Genomic DNA, 21224 nt, shown 5'->3' with positions numbered 1-21224 from the left:
TGCTTTTTCAATGGGCAAAACCTGCTAAGTCATATTTAGGCCAATATTAAAAGTGTAGCAGAAAAAATAGAATGCCATAGTTGAATTAAATTATATTTAAGGCCCTTTCCTACTTACAATCTTCTGTGATTTTGTACTTTTGAAGAGGGGACCCTGAAACTCTCAAAATCCTTAAAGGAGAAAATCTCCTTCAGCTCTGCCTCAGTGAGGGATCCAACCCAGAGGGACAGTTTCATCCTTGTTATTTGGGTGGCGTTGGCTCAGTCCTGAAACTCAATGAATTCAATTCAAATTCCAACTCAAAGCTGAAACCCAGCAAGGAGCCAACCCACAAGCCCCCTTCAGCTTGTAGCCAAAGCTCCTCTTATAAAAGACTCAAACTAAAACCCTCTCTTTTCAGAAGTTCCAAACATGCCATGCTATGCCAAGGAGCCTCTGTCCACTGGAATACTCTTTCCATTGTCATTCTTTCTTTATTCTCACCTATTTCCTAACCAGACTTTATGCCTCTGCCAGATTTCTAACCTTACTTCCAATCCCCACAATAAACCTCTTTTATAAATCTAGGTTTTTAGGTCTGTAAATTCTTTTACAGAGAACCTCTGCTCTACCAGAAGGGAGTCCCCAAAACTCCCTACCCTTATGCCAAATCCCAAGGGATTTCAGGGAAGCCAAACCTCTCCATTTGGTTCCCTGAACCCCAAACCTGCCACTAGACCTTATCATTTAACTCCCTGACCACCAGAAATGCTCATTTCATTTTGGTTCCCTAAATCTAAATCTCATCACTATATAATGTAATTAATGTTGGGTCTCTTCAGTGGCTGTAAAACCATTGAAAAATACATGAAATGACTTACGCTTTGATAGATTCTTCCAAAACAGAAAAGATTTCCAGCTCATTGTCCAAAGACCAATCCAGCTAGCCAAGATATACTTTTTTTCTTTTTTGCATATGTCATTTAACTTCTTTTTTTAAAAAATAGCTTTTTATTTACAAGTTATATGCATGGGTAATTTTACAGGATTGACAGTTGCCAAACCTTTTGTTCCAATTTTTCCCCTCCTTCCCTGCACCCCCTCCCCTAGATGGCAGGATGACCAATACATGTTAAATATATTAAAGTATAAATTAAATACAAAATAAGTATACATGAACAAACTGTTATTTTGCTGTACAAAAAGAATCAGACTCTGAAATATTGTACAATTAGCCTGTGAAGGAAATCAAAAATTCAGGCAGGCAAAAATATAGGGATTGGGAATTCAATGTAATGGTTCTTAGTCATCTCCCAGAATTCTTTCACTGGGTGTAGCTGGTTCAGTTCATTACTGCTCCATTGGAACTGATTTGGTTCATCTCATTGCTGAGGATGGCCAGGTCCATCAGAATGGATCATCATATAGTATTTTTGTTGAAGTATATAATGATCTCCTGGCCCTACTCATTTCACTCAGCATCAGTTCATGTAAGTCTCTCCAGGCCTTTCTGAAATCATCCTGTTGGTCATTTCTTACCGAACAATAATATTCCATAATATTCACATTCCACAATTTATTCAGCTATGCTCTAATTGATGGGCATAAGATATACTTTTTTACTAAAAATTGTGTCTATCAGGTGATGGATTTGGGAGTCTGCCGCATTTCATTTATATCATCTACTAAATCACGGAAGATAATTGGGGAAAAACTCTGCATTATTTATGATCACATTAATTAGAATTAAAGTTTAGTTAAATCATGCAATCACAGGGAGAATGTTCTCTTATATTGACATTGTAATTTGAGTATCAGGCATCATCAGACTTTCATATTTTTCCTTTTTTAAAAAAAATAGCACGCATTTTTTTTGTTCCTTTCAGTGTCTCACCCTTTACTGAACAACAACCAAAAAGAAACCCATGCCTTGAATAGGCATAGTCCAGCAAAAACAAATTGCCACATTGGTCATCTCTGCCTAACTAATTTCTGTGAAGGGAAAGAAGTATTTCACCTTCAGTGAAATCATGGTTTTTACAGCATTGTAATTATTAATTATATTTTAATTACATGTATTTAATCATGTTCATGGTTCATCATCCTATTGATCAGAGGTTTAAAGTCTTTCAAAGTTCTTCCCTATTATATTGTTGTGATAGTACAAACTGTTATAGTTCTGTCCACTTTGAAATAAATTCACAGAATTCTTTCCAGAATGTTTTTTTTTTTTAAGTTTTGTATTTTGTTTTTTCTCATGGCATACTTTCATACACCATAATATTTTTAGTCATTCCCTAAGAGATATACATCCCTTTAATTTTCAAATTTGGGCTACTATAAATGAGTTGAAATAAATATTTTTGGTACATATATCTTCTTTGCTCTTTCTTTGATATTCAGAGTATAGGGCTAGTAGTGATCTAGTTAGGTCAAAGAGCATACATAGTTTAGTAATTTTGGGGGCCTAACCATAATAAAGGCTTTCCTAGCTGGATCATTTCATAGATCTAACAACAATGAAGTGGTGTGCTTGTTTTCCCTTCGCTCATTCAACATTTGTCATTTTTCTCTTTTATAATCTTTTTCAGTCCAATGGATATGAACTAGAACCCCAAAGTTACTTTAATTTGTACTTATTTATTAGTGATTTTTAGTTCTTTTTCACATGGATATTCAGATTAGATTTTTTCCATTGAAAATTATCTGTTCACATTCTTGGCATGTATCTATTAGGGTATGTCTCTTTTAATATCTTTTCAAGAAAGATAGAGGCATGTATCTTTAACAGGCAGTTACAAGGACAGAATGTTTATTTTAAGGAGTAAAAAAATAACCCAAACATCAATTTGTAATATAAAACAGGACATGGTATATAATCTTAAGAACCCATAAGATCTTAACACTTACAAAATCTCTAAAAATAGATTTTTGGGTTTTTTTTTTTTTTTTGGTTACATTCTTAGAACAGCATTTGTTCACTTTAACCACTATCCTTACCTCTTGCTTGCACATAGCAATCAAGTTTAAGCTATGATTTCAGTTTGGTTTCTTGCCATTAGTTTAGATTATAGCTCCAAGACCTTAATTTCTAATTTAATTATAGTTTAATTACAGTTTGAGACTTTAATTTCTTGCTTCTATGATCCCTTATTTTGTGACCTACCGCTCAAAGAAGTAACCTCAAACTCCAATGTGGAAAAGATTCCCCACCCCTATCCCGGTAATCTCAGTGTATTCAATGCATAATTATGTCTTTATTCTGGGGCAACTTTTTGACACATCAGATTGAGTCAAGCAGTGCAAAACAATTGCTATTACTGTATAATTTCCAGGATGTACAATAAACAATATTGAGTTTATATATAATAATAGGACTAAGGAGTACCAGATAGATCCTTTTTTTCCTAAATCCCATCAGTTATTCTGATGAAATCTGAATATAAAATATTAAATTAAATTATTTGTTTGTTTTTAATATCTTAAAGTAATATTGCAAGTGCTAGTGTACATTCTTTTAGAACTATTATTAACCTAGCAAAGTCTGCTAACCTTGGGAAAAGAGAAATCCTGGGTCTTCTGGCTTTCAGCTTCAAGAGAGAAGGTACATGAGTTCAGATTTTTCTTCAGGGAGAGGTCCTTACAGATAGAGGAATTATTGTCATTAACTGTCATAATTAATTGTCATTAATCATGCCCTTATCCCCAGCTTTCCATAGTAGAGACTTCAGGGAATTTCCCATTTGGTGAGTTCTGTAACTGTATTGGTTGAGATGAAATAATTTATTTCCTGTGAGAGAACTCATTTACTTTGTGTGTGTTTTTTCTAATATATTCTCCTCTTTGTAACTTTACTGATTTACCCAAACTCTTGGCTTGGGTAAGTGGGTTTATTTGCTATTTACTATGTGTACTCATTGTGAAACTAGCTCAAGCCTTAGATTTGTAGCTTGGGGCAATTTTTCCATTAAGAGGTCGAGATCAAGCACTCAGCTGAAATTTATAATTTATATCCCCAGGCTAACAATATTTAGAGGAACAGATACAGTTCTGTTACCTCCTGGCACCTCCTCTCAGAAGGCAGCAAAATGGCTAGTCTTCTGGCTCCTGGCTCCTGCTTCTCTCCTGGAATGAATCAAAATCTCCCTCAGAAAGAAAAAAAAAAGGCAGAAGAGAGGCTAAAGATATCTATTCATACCTCCCTGGTAGTCATAGCTAGACAAACCCATGTGGACCCACATCATCCATATGAGCAACACATACAATATAATTGTTGTGAAGATTTTGATTCCTACAGTGTATTGCAATTTCCTTGAGGGAGGAAAAAAAATAATTTTTTTCTTTGTATTTCCAGCATTTAGTACATAATAATTAGTATATAGTTTACATTTAATAAATGCTTGTTAATGAATCAATTGGTTAAAAGCCTGTAGTGATGGGGAATTAATTCATTACTTTCTAATGTATTCCATCCACTTTTAGATAATTCTAACTGTTAAGAAATTTTCCTTTTACCAAGTCAAACTCAAACTCTTCAAATTCCATACCATTATTCCTCATACCATCTAGAGCCAAGTAAAACCAACCTAATCCTTATATACATCAATTCTTCTAAAACTTGATTACTTTCTCTCCCACTCTGCAACACTTCTCTTTTCCAGGCTAAACATTTCTTCAACTGATCTAAGTAAGGCAGGCAAATTTTTCAGTTCCCTTTTCTTTGGATATACTTCAAATTGTCAATGTCCTTCCAAAAATATGTTGCCTAATATAATACTAAGAATCACATAGAAATTGTCTGACCAGGCCAGAGTACAGCGAGATTATTACCTTCCTCATTTTAAATTTCATATTCTTAGTAATGTAGCCTAAAGTCATTATTTCATGGCTCACAATGCTTACAAAAATCTTTACCTGTTGGATAATAAACAAATAAGCTGTCCCAAAGCTTATTTTCAAAATTTTTATTTTTGTTAGAGCTTATGATGATTAGCATTCTGCTGGCATATCCTTTGTGAACCAGGGTCAATCCTTTGACAATATGAATCTTCTCAGTGGATTTTTTTAAGCTTTTGATAAGAGCACATTGATTTTTGGCTTCTGTATTACACTGTTTGTTAAAGGACCATGCCTAAGTGAAGGGGTAGGTCAATTCTCTGAGAACCTCCACAGCTGTGAATCTTAACACTTGAAGGAGTTACAAAGCAGCCTTTATGACACAGGTGTTGCTTGTGGACTGGGAATGAAATAAATTGGAGAAAGAGGGAAGAGGAAGAGAAGTTAGAGAATGCAACTGCCTCAGAATCTCCTTGTATCATCATCCTCTCACGTAAAGAGAGCCATTCTACAGGTTTTTAAGTTAGACCTCCAGCAGCCACTGGCAGGTGGCTCCCAATGAACAACTGTTGGTTTGTGTTGAATATGTAGGTATGAATATGTAAAAAAAAAACTTATTTTTTTAATGTATAAACTGTTGTCTAGCTATAATTCTCCCATCCTGTACGTGTACTGCTGATTTATTGAACTCACATTGGGGTACTAATAATTGCTAACATTTATATAGTACCTACTAGGTATCAGGCACTAAGTGCTTTACTATCTCATTTGATCCTCATACCAACCTTGGGAGATAGTTACCGTTGTTATCTCTATTCTATATTTGAGGAAACTGAGGCAGATTAAAGAATTTGCTCAGGAACAGCTAGTTAGTGTCTTAGGCTGAATCTGAACAGGCCTGGACCTTTACCTAGTTGCCCTACAGTTTTTCTTTTCATTTCCTCTATTATATTTGATCCATAATTCTAGAATTCCATTGATTCTTTTAGTCAATGTATTAGCTGTTATCACACAGCTTTCAGCAAGAGAGATCTTTCTCAATTTCATTTTGTTGGCACTATCCTCCTGCCTTTTCATACACTATTTTCAATGTAGACTCTCCCCCACTTCTAATTCTCCTTCAGAGATTCTCTAATCCACAATACTTTCTGTAATTCCTCCCATCTAGAAGAGATTCCATTTTTCTCAAATCTCCCAGGATCTGTTAGATTCCCCCTATCTACTTAATTACTTTCTAACTTGAATTATTGGGGGGGCTAGTTCTTTCCTTTATTTCTTGGGCTGCCTACTCTCCCACTAAATAGAATCATGGAGAGTTTGATATGAATCAAAAGTACGTTTGATGGGAATACTAATAGGCAATAAGCAGGTAATCCTAATAAACAATGAACACTAGATCATATCTTTACTATTTTATAATTGATTTACAGTGGAAGTATTCTCTGCCCCTGAGGCCTTATCTCCTAATTGGCTGGTTCATCCCAGAACTTCCAGTTTAAGGAGGAGATCTAGGTCAAAGATGTCTTAATTTCTCTCCATGCTACACTTGTTAACTCATTTCTCAAAGATTTTCTGTAATATGTCTGATTCTGAGTATTTTTTTTTCTCCCTCTTCCTGTTTCTCAGCCCTTTTATGTGTTGTCTTCCTCCATTAGAATGTAACCACTATGAGGTAAGGAACTATCTCTGGTTTTATTTGTGTTGTAGTACTTAGCATAATACCTGGTCGGTGTAAAATACTTAATAAATAAATGATTCACTGAAAAGTAATACCAAACCTTTTTGATTAAAAAACCACATTTGATAGGGCAAAATACTAACTTATAGGCTATTTTAGGAAAAGGATGTTCCATCTAAAAACAAAAGCCATCTAAGTTTCCTTTAAAGATATAACAAAAGAAATAATTCAAGGATTTCCCAATCATAAACATTAAGAGAGGCATAAAAAGGAAGATATGCTGGGCATCCCAAAAATCTTGATTCAGTTTAAAATAGCTTAAGGGTCCAAATGGAACACTCAGGCTATCTTAGCTATATGGTCAGTTCATTTCCCCTTTCAGTTTTATAATTTCTTGTTATCTTTTATTCTGGTTCTCCAAAATTCCTTACTGATTATATATTGCAGTCTTCTCATAATCATTTTCCAAAAAGCTTAAAACTGAACTGAGACTTTGTGGACAATCTGTACATATATAGAGCAAAGGTGGAACCTTTGCTTATGGAACTATCACATGGAGTGTACTTAGAATTGTCATTTCTAAAGTTGTCCGTCAATGCCATATATAAGATCCAATGCAGAGCCCAAGCTGAAAAGAGATTTCTTATTGATAGTAAGATTTTCTATGCTTCTCTTTGCAGACCTCATATGTCATTGCAGATGACATTGATTTCATCAAACCTTAGAACACCATAGAACCCTCCTCAAGTCTGTAATCATTCAAAAGAATTTGGCCTGGTCATCTATAAAGGAAAAATCAAGTGGATGCAGAATGTATGTTGCACTAGATTATAATGTGCATTTGACTGGGTAACCCATAAAACTTGTCCATCAGAATGTAGTATATCTGAGAGAGGCATTACAGATGGGCAAAGTATTGTACTCAAAGTTAAATAAGAGGATGAAAGAAGGCTAGATTGCCTTAGGAAATTTTAACATTCCATTAATGACTCAGTCTTACCTTGAGATGAAAGGCCTATGTTATTTTTAACACCTATAATCTGTTGTGGTTGTTGCATGTCAGCAAGACATGGAATACAGTAATCTCAAAAGAATTAAAAATGAATATCACACAGAAAGCAATCATTATGAGGTGGCTGAAACAAAAACCCAATGAGGAACTTTGGAGACAAACCAGAGTAAAAAATAATGTTGAGAAATTGGACAGGAAGATGGATTGGGTATATGGCTAGGGGAAAGAATGACAAGTAGACAGTCTGAGTGCTCCACTGGTATCCTTGCAATATCAGAAGAAGGTGAGGAAGATGTTCAGCATGTTGGATAGATCTTTTGTTTTGAACCTGTGGTTATATATGAACCAGTCCCACAGGATAGGATAGTGATTTGTATCGATGGAGGGAACTTCTAAATTGGTGAGATCACAGATTCTTTTTAATATATGAGGGTTCCCCAGTGCTTAGCACATAGCATAATCTTAATCTGCTTGCTGAGTTGAACTGGATGACTAAAGTTGGATATTATAAGCAAATGTAAAAGTCCTTAAAGACTCTTCCAATCCATCAAATGATTTCTACTTCAAAAAATAATTCCTATTTAATGGTCTGATTTAGATTTTATTGATTAGTACCAGTATACTGGGAGATGAACAAGAAGTTATAAGGAATATGGAAAAATCAACAAAATAGCTGAGGATATATAAAAAAGAAGCAGGACAATATGATTTTTAGATTATACATACACAAGAAGAAAAGGGAATGGAAAGAAAATTAAAGGAAGGGAGGAAAGAAGAAAGAGAAGGAAAGAAAAAGAAGAGGAGAGAGAAAAAAGAGAAGGAAACAAGGAAGGAAAAGAAAAAATAGAAGGGATGAGGAAAAAGAAAGAAAGGGGAAAGAGAAAAGGAATGGAAGGAAGACAGAAGGGAAGAGGGGGAAGGGACAAATGGAGGGAAAGTTTGGGAAAATAGAAGAAGGGAAAGTAATTACAGAAGATGGTGGAGATGGGTGAGTGGGTGGGGAAAACTATGATAAAATGGGTGAGTGGATTGTAAATAACTTTAAGAAGTAGAACACCAGGGACCAAAGGTATCGCATAGTCAGAAGTTCTTCATTGATATTTTACCATATAATAAATAATCTTGAATTTAATTTAAAAGATACAAAATAAATTTTTGCTCTTAAATTTCTGTCACTATAAGGTTTAACACAAGTTCAAAGTAATACAGAAAAGCCTTCTCCCCGATCCAAAACAAATAAAACATTTGATGACAGTTTGATAAGGAACCACATAAATAAAAACTCCAGAATTTCTACTTCTATGAGCTGTACCTGCAAAATAACTGGAATAAGGAGAATCCTATTTCTGACACATACCATCTGTGTGACCTTGGACAAGACTCTAACCTTTCAATGGCTCAGGAGACTCATTCTCTAAGATTATAATTTGCAGAACAGTTGTTAAACTGTATTAGTAGAGAGAATAATCTCTCCAGGGAGGTAAAATTCAAAGGTACAAGCCAAAAATGAAACCATGGCCTTAAGAACACTAGAAAGGAGTTGATATCTAAAAGACGAGTTTTCAGTAGAAAGACAACTTTTTGACTTTTTATATAGTGATTTACATATAATTAGCTCGAATGGTCAAAAGTCATACATCAAAGATATATGTACATGAACATTTGTGTGTGTAGGCACATAGATAATTAAATATAGAATAAGCTACTTTGTTTTCCCTGTTGCCTTTGATCTCATCCTTTAGAGTGGAAGCAAGAAGAGAGGTCTAATCAATATGATATTTCTACTTAGTTTTGCCAAGGTCATATCTATTAATCTAATCTATAACTAGATTAAAAACATTTTGTTCTTGCAATTTGAAATTTAGTTTTCTAATAGAATGCTAATGTGATAGATCAAATGTACAGAAGAGGCCAGTGCTCAAAGAGAGACTAGTTTGATATCTTATGATATCTGAAAAATGGAAGGATAGAAAATGCCTGCAAAAAAATTCTAGACCTTAATGTTACTAAAAAGAGGTGATTAGAGAAATATTTACAACTCCCTGTTCATAAAACCACTTTTTCCCTCTGTAGCATCTTTATAAGAATATTTAAATATATTGAGGATATTCTTGATGAAAAAATGAGAAAGGAATGGGCAGATTTTATCTTCATAGTCACTTAATTGAAAGATATTGAATGAAAGTTTCCAATGTGCTTCTGTTTGTTAACTAGAAAAAAAATTTATTTGATAAATAGAATATCTTCTTAAAAGACATTTCCTAAGCATATTTCATGACCACTTAACATTATTGGAAAGATAGAATAACATAGATTTTTAAACAACTTTCTATTTATTAATATAAAGTAAGGCACAAAATGGGGACCTGTATGTTTTCCAGAGTATTTGCAATTGGTATTTGCCATTTTTCTGTTTTTGGTTTTGGTTTTTTGCTGAGGCAATTAGGGTTAAGTGACTTGTCCAGGGTCACACAGGGTATTTGCCATTTTTAAAAAAGATGTAGAAATCAGAAAAATTCAATCCAATGAAATTAACATTTAAAAAAAAAGAATTCCTTATAGGTGATGAAGTCCCCCAGGGACTCAAGTTTGTGGTGAGATTCATAATTCAAGTGTGTCCTATTCATTTTTGTAGGGAACAAAAAAATACATATAGATGAAGAATTTTCAAGATTGTGATATGAAGTTCAAAGACTGTCAAAATAAGTGATTTGTTAAAGCATATAGGTTGGACAAATAATGAAGATGAACAATAATTATATCAGGAGAAAGAAAGGAGCTTGAATGGCATTTGGGGAATTGCACACAGTGCTTTTAGTGGCTCTAAACCTCTTCCAGACACAGAGGCCCATCTTTTAAAGACCAATATTCTTCCAATAATATTTCATGACTGTTAAGTCATGGAATACCATCGTTTCCAAAGAATTAAGGTTAGGTGACTCAAAGGACAAGAGAGAATACATGGCAGGTGTGGGAGATTACAGTATATTGCCAAAGAAGAATTGTGTGGGAATAAAACATTAAGGATATCAGCCTAAAGATGGGCCCATCACATGGAGAATGAGAAATAATCAATTGATTGATACACTATATACAATATTGGTATACAATACAATACAGTATTGATGTCCTCCATATTAGGTATACCTCCAGCAGAAACTTTATGGGAGAACTGAGCAAGAGTCACACAGGATGTGGAGACATGGAGGGCTTATAGTCTGTTCCATGGAGTACTCATATTAATGAAATTCAGCATAATTATTGACTTGACACAAGTAACAAAGGAGTAACAGAGAAAAATGGAATATGGTTTATTATTATTATTTTGAAAATAAATTTTTAATGTTCCTCTTCCCTCTGAACAAGAATTTTAACAATAAGTTCACATAATAATATGTTCACATACTTGAGGGATGATCAGAGTGGGGGGTTTGTCAATGTCATGATTGCTGTTAACTCTCTGAGTCACTAGAACTTGAAAGCTATAGTTTATATGCCTGCTTCCTCTCTTGACAAATCCAATCAGACACTATGCTCTGTCTATTCTTCCTTTCCCAATGTATCTTGCATTTGTCTTTTTATTTACATTTACAGTGCTATAATCCTATATTGTTCCCTCACCACCCCTTGCAAATACTACTTCAACAACATTCTAAAAGTTCTTCATGCCTTTAGTCTTTCCTCTCTTCTTCCTAAAACACTGCTTTATACTTGTAAATGATAGGGAATTTGTGGAGGGTTTAATATGGAAAGACAGGATGAACAAAGGGGTTTCTATTCATTTTAGCTATAGTAAGAACCACTGTCTAAAACTGATCAGCAGAATGATATGCAACACCACTCCTCCATATAATAGAGGGCAAATCTCCTCAGTCAAGTTGTAAGTTACCAGTTAAACTCCTTTATTTATGCTATTTCCGCCTTTCTGCATTTAATTTTGAGGTCTTTATGTCTTAATATATGGTCAGTTTTTATATAGGTTCCATGTACTGCTGAGAAGAAAGTGTACTCCTTTCTATCTCCATTCAGTTTTCTCCAAAGATCTATCATACCTCACTCTTGTAATATTCTATTTACCTCTTTAACTTCTTTCTTATTTGTTTTGTGGTTTGATTTATCTAATTCTGAGAGTCCACTATTATAATTTTGCTGTCTATTTCTTCTTGCAACTCTCTTAACTTCTCCTTTAGGAATTTAGCTGCTATGCCATTTGGTATATATGTTTAATATTGATATTGCTTCATTATCTATGCTACCTTTTAGCACGATATAGTTTTCTTCCTTATCTCTTTTAATTAGATCAATTTTTGCTTTTGCTTGATCTGAGATCAAGATGCCTACCCCTGCTTTTTTTATTTCACCTGAAGCATAATAGATTCTGCTTTTACCTTTACTCTGTATGTATCACCCTGTTTTAAATGTGTTTCCTGTAAATAACATATTGTAGGATTCTGGCTTTTGATCTAATCTGCTATCTGCCTCCGCTTTATGGGAGAGTTTATCCCATTCACATTTACAGTTAAAACTACTAATTCTGTATTTCCTGCCATCTTATTTTCCCTGGATTATGCTTTTCTTTTTCTTTCCCCCCCTTACCTTCCTCCCCAGCATTAAACTTATGGGCACCACTTGCCTTACACAGCTCTCCCCCTTTAGAATCCCTCCCACCCACTTTGAGTCCCTTTCCCTTTCTTATGTCTTCCCCTTATTACTCTTTTCCTTTTCTCTTTTCCTCTGCCACCTTTTAATGAGGTGAGAGAAGTTTCTCTGTAAACCAAATATGTCTAATATTTCCATTTTGAGCCAAATCTGATGAGAGTAAAATTCACACAATGTTCCTCCCCCTCCCTAAATTCCCTCAGATATGATAGGTTTCCTTTGCCTCTTCTTGGGATGTAATTTTCTTCTTTTTATCTCCCCTTTTCCCTTTTTCTGATATTATCCCCTTTCCACTATTGCTTCCCTTTTTTTGTATTATAACAGTAAAATCAAATTATACGCTTTATGTGTGCCCATAACAAAAACATAGTTCTCAAGAGTTCTTTTTATCTTTTATGCTTTTCTTGAGTCCTATATTTGGAGGTCAAATTTTTTGTTTAGCTTTGTTTTTTTCATTAGGAATAAATGGAATTCATCTGTTTTATTGAATGTCCATCTTCTTCTGTGGAAAAAAATGCTCAGCTTAGCTGGGTAGTTTATTCTTAGCTGCATTCAGAGTTCTTTTGCCTTTCAGAATATCAGATTCTAGGCCCTTCGATCCTTTAATGTGGAAGCAGCTGATCCTGAGTGATCTTTATTATGGCTCCTTGATATTTGAATTTTTTTTCTGGCTACTTGTAATGTTTTTTCCTTGTCTGATAGTTCTGAAATTTAGCCACAATATTTCTTGGAATTTTTATTTTGAGGTCTCTTTCAGAAGGTGTTTGATGAATTTTTTCAATGCCTATTTTACCTTCTAATTCTATTACATCTGGGCAGTTCTCTTTGATGATTCCCTGTAAAATAGTGTCTAGGCTCTTTTTTTCATCATAATTTTCAGGAAGTCCAAAAATCCTCAGATTATCTCTCCTACATCTATTTTCCAGGTCTGTTGTTTTTCCAAGTAGATATTTAACATTTTTTCTATTTTTTAATTTTTTAGTTTTGCTTGACTGATTCTTGATGTCTCAATGAATCATTCATTTCTATTTGTTCAGTTCTGATTTTACTGAGTTATTTTCTTCATTACCTTTTTTTTAACTTCTTTTTGTATCTGTCCAATTGAGTTTTTAAAAGAGTTGTTTTGCTTTATGGAATTTTTTTCCATTTCACTAATTTTTTTAACTGAGTTATTTTCTTTTTTCCAATTCACAAATCCTACTTTCCTGGGAGTTCTTTATCATTTCCAATTCACAAACTCTGTTTCCCTGGGAGTTCTTTATCTTTTCCAATTCACATTTCAGGAAATTGTTTTCTTTTTCCATTTTATCAAATTTTTTCTTTTAATGAGTTATATGCCCTTTCCATACTCTCTTGCAGAGCTACTCTTTCCTTTCCCCATTTTTCTTCTAGCTGTCTTTTAAGAGCTTTTATCATTTCTTCTAGGAGAGCCTTGTGTGAAGGAGACCAGACTATATCTCCTTTTGGGGTTTTGTCTGGAGACTGTTTGCTATTAGTCTCCTCGGGATTGGAAACCTGCTCTCTTTCTGTATGGAAGCTATCTATAGCTAGAGTTCGCTTGGCTTTTTTACTAATTTTTTTTTAAAGTCTTTAGGCTCTGCCTTCAGGGCAAGGAGATTGCCAGCTTCCTCTACAGAAACAGAACAGATAGATAGACAGTAGCTGTCCTGCAAATGGGCTGCAAAGAGTGGCTGAGCTGTGGAAATGCCCTGGGAAGAGCCCTATTTGGGACGTGTCACTGCCCTGGGAAGCACGGCTGAGCTGTGGAAGTACTACTGCCCTGGGCAAAGCCCTTTACTGTAGACTGCAGCTGCACAGCTGTACTATGGTCCATGCTGAGTCACTCCTGGTGCTGGGTGGGTGTGGCCAGGTCCTGTTAAATTCTGGTGTTTTTTGGAGTACACTGTACCTTTGGCATTTGTGTAACTTCTCTGTGTATCCACTGCTTTGCAAAGTAGAGTAGCCAACCTGTGGTAGAGTCCTCCCTGTAAATTCTCCATCCACGGAGACCATCTCCGCCCCCGGGGTGAGTGAGAGAGACCACTCAGTGTGCTAGCCTCCATGTTCTGCCTCCCTTCCTGTGCTGGCCTCCTCCCACCTGATCAGGATAAATGTTTTCTGGTGTTCTTCCAAATTATCTTCAGTTGGTAATTTGTTGTACTCCCAATATTTGTGGATTCTACCAGTCAAGCACTATTTCAGAAGCTGAATTTGGTAACCAGTAGTGAGGTTAGAAGGGGATCTTAGAATGAAGCCTGTGTTCTCTCCACCATCTTGGCTCCATCCCCAAAACTCCTTTATTTAATAACAATTGCTTATGATATCTATTGTGACCCTTTCTTGCTACCAAAGGACAGGCTGAACAGAAAGGATTACTGTGCTATGTAGCTGCTCCCCTATCCCCTTCTAATGTCTAAGTCTTTCAAGGCTGGTGCAAATCTTACCTCTTCTATATTCATTTGATCCAATGTGGCTGCTGTGTGTGTGTGTGTGTGTGTGTGTGTGTGTGTGTGTGTGTGTGTGAGAGAGAGAGAGAGAGAGAGAGAGAGAGAGAGAGAGAGAGAGAGAGAGAGAGAGAGAGAGAGAGAGAGAAAGAGAAAGAGTGAGTGAGAGTGAGAGTTTCTACTTTACTTAAAATCACATTTGGGATTGTGGTATTAAGGCTCAAGTTAAAAAGGTTCTCTTTCTTTCATGATAAAAATATTTTGTTATAATTAACTTTACAGATCTTTTCTATTTTTATTTTATTTTCTAGATTCTGCTTTTATTCTTAAAACTCCTTTGGGTGATTATTCATGGTGATATGATTGGTTACTAAATTTTCAATTAACTGTGTTTTACCTTCAATTGTTTCTCTCTGCTTAATAAGAAAATACTATACATTATAGTTATCATTTTTCTTTAAGATGTTACAAGAAAATTTATATTCTAAATTGGTATGGTCTTTGTCAGCCATATCCCTCTGCTGGGCAAGTAAGTGAGATGTTTGCTGAATAAGGCTGTTTTGGTCTTCTTGTTGGGGCAATGGATTTATAGCAGTTAAACTTCTATGTAAAATATTGTAATCGATGTTGATGTCATTTTTGACATCTATTTTATATTATTCATTGCTGATTACTTATTTACACAGTTCAGGATTGAGTTGTTTCATCAAATATATGCTATATCTTTTTTCTCATTCTTCTTTCTTCTTGACTTGTACTAATTTTGATCTTTGCTCTAACAACTCAGTGGTCTGACTGTACACATAGTTATTAATGTGGAACTTATCCCTGAGTCAGCTGTCTGTGTACAGTAAGACAGCACAGGGATCTATCATAAAACAACTTACGTTTACAAGATGTTTTGAAGTTTTTAAAGCACCTTTCTTAGAATGTCCCCATGGATATATATTTCTCTCTCTCTTTTCCTACCACTAGTGTCTTTTTATCTCTTATCTCTCTTTCTCTCTTCTCCTCTTTATTTCTCTTCTTTATCTGTTTGTCTTTTTCATTCTCCCTCTCTTTTTTTCTTCCTTTCTGTCTTCCTTGTCCTGCTTCTGTTTTTCTGTCATCTCTCTTCCTTTTTTTTTTTCCTCTTTCTCCTCTACTTGTGGCCCAGAAGAATTTTCTGAAGAATCAGTCAGACACTCCCTATGCTCATTACATTAGCTGTCTCCACATTAGCTAAGATTTCCATGCTGGGCTTCTATGGATTCTCTTGGGGAACTTCTTTTGCTGCTAGGCTCGGGATCCCTGTTTCCATGGGAAAATATCTGGCACCCTTTCCAAGAGGTATACCTCTTCTTGCGCTTATCTGCCTTAAATGGCAGTTGGTCAGCAGGTGGTAGGGATTTTGGTGGGGTAGGTGATCTCCTTGCCCACAATGGAACACTTGAGGGATACTTCTATTCCTATGATTCTTGCTTTCAGGGTCGCAAACTGCATCAGGGCTAGAGGGGATATAGTAATCAAGGTGGTGGTAGTTTGTCTTGGCCCTATCACATAACCTCCTGCTTCATTTGCCCTTTGCTTTAACAAGCAGGAAATTGCTAAAAGGATAAGGTTGCATGTGTACCACCAGTCAATCCTTTTCTGTTGTTTTACCTGTTTTCTGGATGTATGCAGTGGGGGTTCAGATGAGAGGACAATAGGGATTTGTATGATGTACTGAAATGAACCAAAAAAATACTTTAAAAAACAAAGAGAAACAGACAAAAAGGTAAAATAACAGGAAATTTAAAAAAATTAAAAAAATAAAAAAAAAAAAAAGCTTATACAATTCCAGAGAGCACCACATGGGGGAGTTACTCTATCATATAGCATCATTTCTTTAAACAAAACAAACAAACAAAAAAACCCATCAAAAACAAAAGCTGAACAGTATGATATTTATTTGTGGAAAATATGTACATTTTTTTATTCCACGGCAAAATGCCTCACAGCTGGTTTTCTTCATCTCTTTTTGGCAAAAATAAAATAGCTTTGGAAAGAATTTCTTCTTTGGATTTCCATTTCTTAAGTACTCTGTTGGCAAAGATTAATATCTCCATATAGAATTTTCCTGAAAAAAGTGAAAAACTTCTTTATCTCCTATTACCAATATAATATAAAGAGGCATTTCATCTAACTGGTAAAATTACTTCAAAATGAAGCTGGAGTAGTTATGGCTGATTCCTATTTAAATTTCAATGGAGGGAATGAATTAAGAGGAACCCAAAAAAACAAAAGGATTAACTTTCTTTAGTGTTTGATGGTGATGCTCTGCTGTCCTAACAATGAAGATTTGTACTGTGGTAGCTGTAGTAAGATATGAGGAAACATGAAGAGAGAAAAATAGAAATATGTGCTAAATAGAATGTGAAGATGTGGGATTATACTCTTCATTAGAGAGGAAGCAGAAATTTAAAGTTTAAGAGAAGACTTAAAATTTAAAATGGATTTGAAATTTTAGGGTCCCTGCTTTTTCATCTTCTCTTTTCTTTATTCTCTTTTCCCCTCACCCCAACTTTTTGAGGAACTAGTTCCAAAACCAGAGTATATAAGTCCCAATTTGATTTTTTTATGCTTATTACCTGTATGACCTTCAATAAGTCACAACCTCCCTGGGTCCATTTCTTCATTTAGAAAATAAGATATGTTATAAGATGACTTTACAAGTTTCTTCCTACTCTAGTTCTATGATACTAAGATCCTTTGTTCTTTTGGAAACAATTGTTCCACAGAACATTTATTATTTCCACTGTTATTGATGATCCAGAGTAAAGATTATATTGTTCATTCCTGTTTTTGCATCTCCATAACCTGATTCAATGCCCTGCATATAATTAGGTACTTAATAAATGTGGGATTTGAAAAATACTTGGCTCTCTCATTAGAACTATGGCTATATGAGGTGACATCCTTTCCAATCAATCAGTATGGAACTCTCTCCTTATTGGTAGAGATGAAGGCTCTATTCTGCATGAGGGGTGGAGTGGAGTTAGTGAGAACCCAGGGAGCTTCATTTCTTTTCTAGTCCCTTTTGACTCCATTTTGGGACTCTTCAGGGCAAGTTTTTTTGGTTACTTATCAAATTTTGAGTCATTTTTGAGATTCTTCGAGCATCGAGTTGCATTAGGGGCTTCTGCCAACCCCATTTAAGGATATTGAAGGAAAAGACTCCAGGATGACGTGAGAGGAACTGGCAGTTTCCATCATGTCCTTATTGCCAGCTTGCAACTCTAGAGCAGGACTTCTTAAACTTTTCCTACTAGCTACCCCTTTTTGCCTGAGAAATATTTACATGATCTCAAATATATAAAAATAAGGATAAAAATCAAACATTTATTGATAATAAATAATAGTTTTGTGACCCTTCACATTCAGGTATGAGATCCCACATGGGGTTTTGAACCATGGTTGAAGGAGCTAGAATCTAGAGAATATAAGGAGGTTCCCCTTGCGTGAAATCAAGGACATTCTTAGGTGAGCTGAGTTATTGGGCTCCCAGTGGGTAAGCTTTTTCACTCTGTAATGTCAGGCATTTATTCTCCTATGTATACACTCTTTTAATTTCTATTTTCCTATGATTTAGATAAGTGGACTTCTTTGTGATTCTCTGTGTATTCACTGTGGAACTGGTATTTAGTGGGAAAAGGGTCAAGTTTTGGATATGGAACTTGGGGTCCTATCTTTTCTGATTAGAAGTTATCATGAATCTAGTTATATCTCCTAGACTAATAATATTTAAGAAAGCAAATAGATAAAATTCTATCCTGGAATCCCCTTCTCTATGAGGAGAGCGGAGAAGCTTGTAGGCATAACCTTTCTCTCTTAACAAGAATGAAAATCTCCCTTCCAACAACACAGTAGTCTGGTCCTCACTACACATGTGGGATCCATTTGTGCTATGCATAGGGCAACTCTTCCATACAAGTACTTATTAAATACCTACCATGTACTAAGGAGTACAAATACAAAGCCTGAAATCATTTCTATTTGCAAGGAGCTTATACTATAGTGGAAGAGACAAATGCATATAAAAATACATACAGCATAAATATAAAGATTAAGGTGGCAAGTCAGAACAGTGGACTAACTCAGATTCTTGGTCTAGTTCTTTCATTAATTGTTTGACCTTCAAGTCTCAAATAACTGGGTCAAAACTTTTTCAGCAGGATTGCATAAAGTTAAAAGTATTTTCTCTTCAAATTTTAAAAAAGGACTTTGTCTAGATGTTTCCTGTTGCAATCACTTTCTATCTTGCATTATACTTATCTGTGTACACATTTTATATTCACCACACCCTTAAAAAAGGTAATCTCCTTAAGTACAAGAACTATCATTTTTGTTTTTGTATTTCATTGACTAACACATACCTTGCATATAGTAGACACTTGATACATATTTGTTGAAGTGAAATGCTTGTTGAGTGATCTATAATGTTCCTTTTAATCCCTTGCTTCTTTGACTGCAAATCAACAGATAATTACTGACTTCTGGATTTAATGCTAGAAAGACCTAATTTTAATCAGTGCCAGAACTCATTGTATTTTTATTTCCAGCCACTAAGTGGTGCTCCTGTTCAGTTCCCAGACCCTCTTCATTAATGAAAGCCTGCTATTCACAAACTTGTGCTTATCCTAGGAATTGGTTATGTATTCCACCCAGTACCAAAGGGTGTCAGGAGGAAAGGACAAGTTCTCTCTAGTTTTCAAAAGGCAAGTGACCTGCATAGCCTGGTTCTTATTATTTTCTCTCTTTTCATTCATCCAGGAGTATGGTCAGTTAAGAATCCTATCTACCCACCAGAAAATATCTATCCTTTTCCTCTCTCTCTTGCACTTCAATAGACCTTAGTCACATAGCATATAGCACAATGGAACTGACCATAGAAAATGGCTTGATTGTATACAATACTTATTATTATAAAAGAAAACGAATGAAATCAAATACACTAAAACAACAATCTGTGTGCCCACTACTTTTTTCAAATCTTACCTTTGTCAAATCAGTTGAGATATATCTTTAATATGAGTTCTTGGCCAAAGTTCAAAGTGCTTAGTTAGACTCATGTTCTGTTTGAGAGCTAAAAAGTGTTTCTCACTTAACTTTTCTAATCATAGCTTCTAGAAAGGTCAAAGTCCAATTAGTTGGGAAATTCAAGAACTTGGGTCAGCTCTTGATGACACTGTTTTTTTTTTTTTTTGTTTGTTTGTTTGTTTTTAACCTGCTGTTCTGTCATGGAATGAAGCATCTTGTCTTGGTCTTTTGAATAATTCTCCGCATGAATAGCTCATTTGTAAGATTATTTGAGACTATAATCATTCTTCACAGCTTCTTCTTTGTTAGTGGAAAGGTAGAATAGAGTCAATGGAGGCAGACATGAGAAAGGCTTCTTTAACTACTTTTAGCATTTTGCTTCCAGATTCTCTATCTAGCAGTCACCCACATCATTTCCACCCTGGTCCTTGGGTTTTTTCAGTATTATTTTTATGGATGGAGTTGATCAAAGACACAGGGCCATTGGCTCAGCATTTGGGGCCTAAATATAAGCCCTATGACATACTATCTTTTAAAAATTTTCCTAAATATCATTTTCTCATCAATGAACTGATTCCCAGTCCCTATATTTTTAGAGCTTTATAAGTGACCCATATGAGTGATAGGTGGGTTACCCCTCTGAGATGCACTCCTCAATAAACTCCTTATTTCTGTTAAGGGTTCTACACTATGCTCATTCAAGTAGAAAATCTTGAATAATATTTTTCTCTTCCTTCCCTCTTCCCTCTCTTCTTGTATCCTGTGTGCTAATCACAGCCTCTTTCACTTAATGGGTGCTTAATAAATATAATTGGATTGTTGTATTGGAAACTACCCACAGGTCTCAGTGAAGACACTGAAGATGTTAATTGTTTTTTCAATAATATTGGTCCCTTTCTCATTGGATATTTGATATAGAGAAAAAGTAAAGGAGATGATTTCTAATGTTGGTATCATATTCTTGGATTGTACATTATTACCCATTAAAGTTATAAGCTCAGAGGCTAATAACATGTGTTAAATTACGTATGCATGTTAAAAATTTGGTTCAAAGAGGTTTGGCAATTGTTAATGCTGTAAAGTTACCCATGCATATATCCTGTAAATAAAAGGCTATTAAATAAAAAAACAAAAAAAACCCCAAAAAAACAAATTAGAAAACTGAGATCCAGAGAGCTAGGTCATGCAACAGTAAAATGCAGAGCTACATTTTGAACCAGACCCTTTAACAACCCAGATGTTCAGTTTTTGGCATAATTATAAGGCTGTTATAAAATAATATTACTTAAAAAAAATAAAAATTTGGTTCATAAACATGAATCCTATTGTCAGATTTGTAATTGAACTGTAATTGAATTACCCCATATTTGCACAGTGACTTGATGAATTTTTAAATTACAACTAAAGAAATACAGATGCAATATTTCAATTGAGTTCATCAATTGCCTCACCCACGTAATGCTGTTACACTCTGATGTCTATCTATCACTGAGTATATGATCAGAGTTGTGAATTAAATATGAACAAGGGCCACACAAATCTATGCAGTCAATTATAG

This window comes from Sarcophilus harrisii, chromosome 2, assembly GCF_902635505.1.
Source record: "Sarcophilus harrisii chromosome 2, mSarHar1.11, whole genome shotgun sequence".
Lineage (NCBI taxonomy): Eukaryota > Metazoa > Chordata > Mammalia > Dasyuromorphia > Dasyuridae > Sarcophilus > Sarcophilus harrisii.
The sequence above is the reverse complement of the archived record's forward strand: the minus strand, read 5'-3'. Positions refer to the sequence as shown.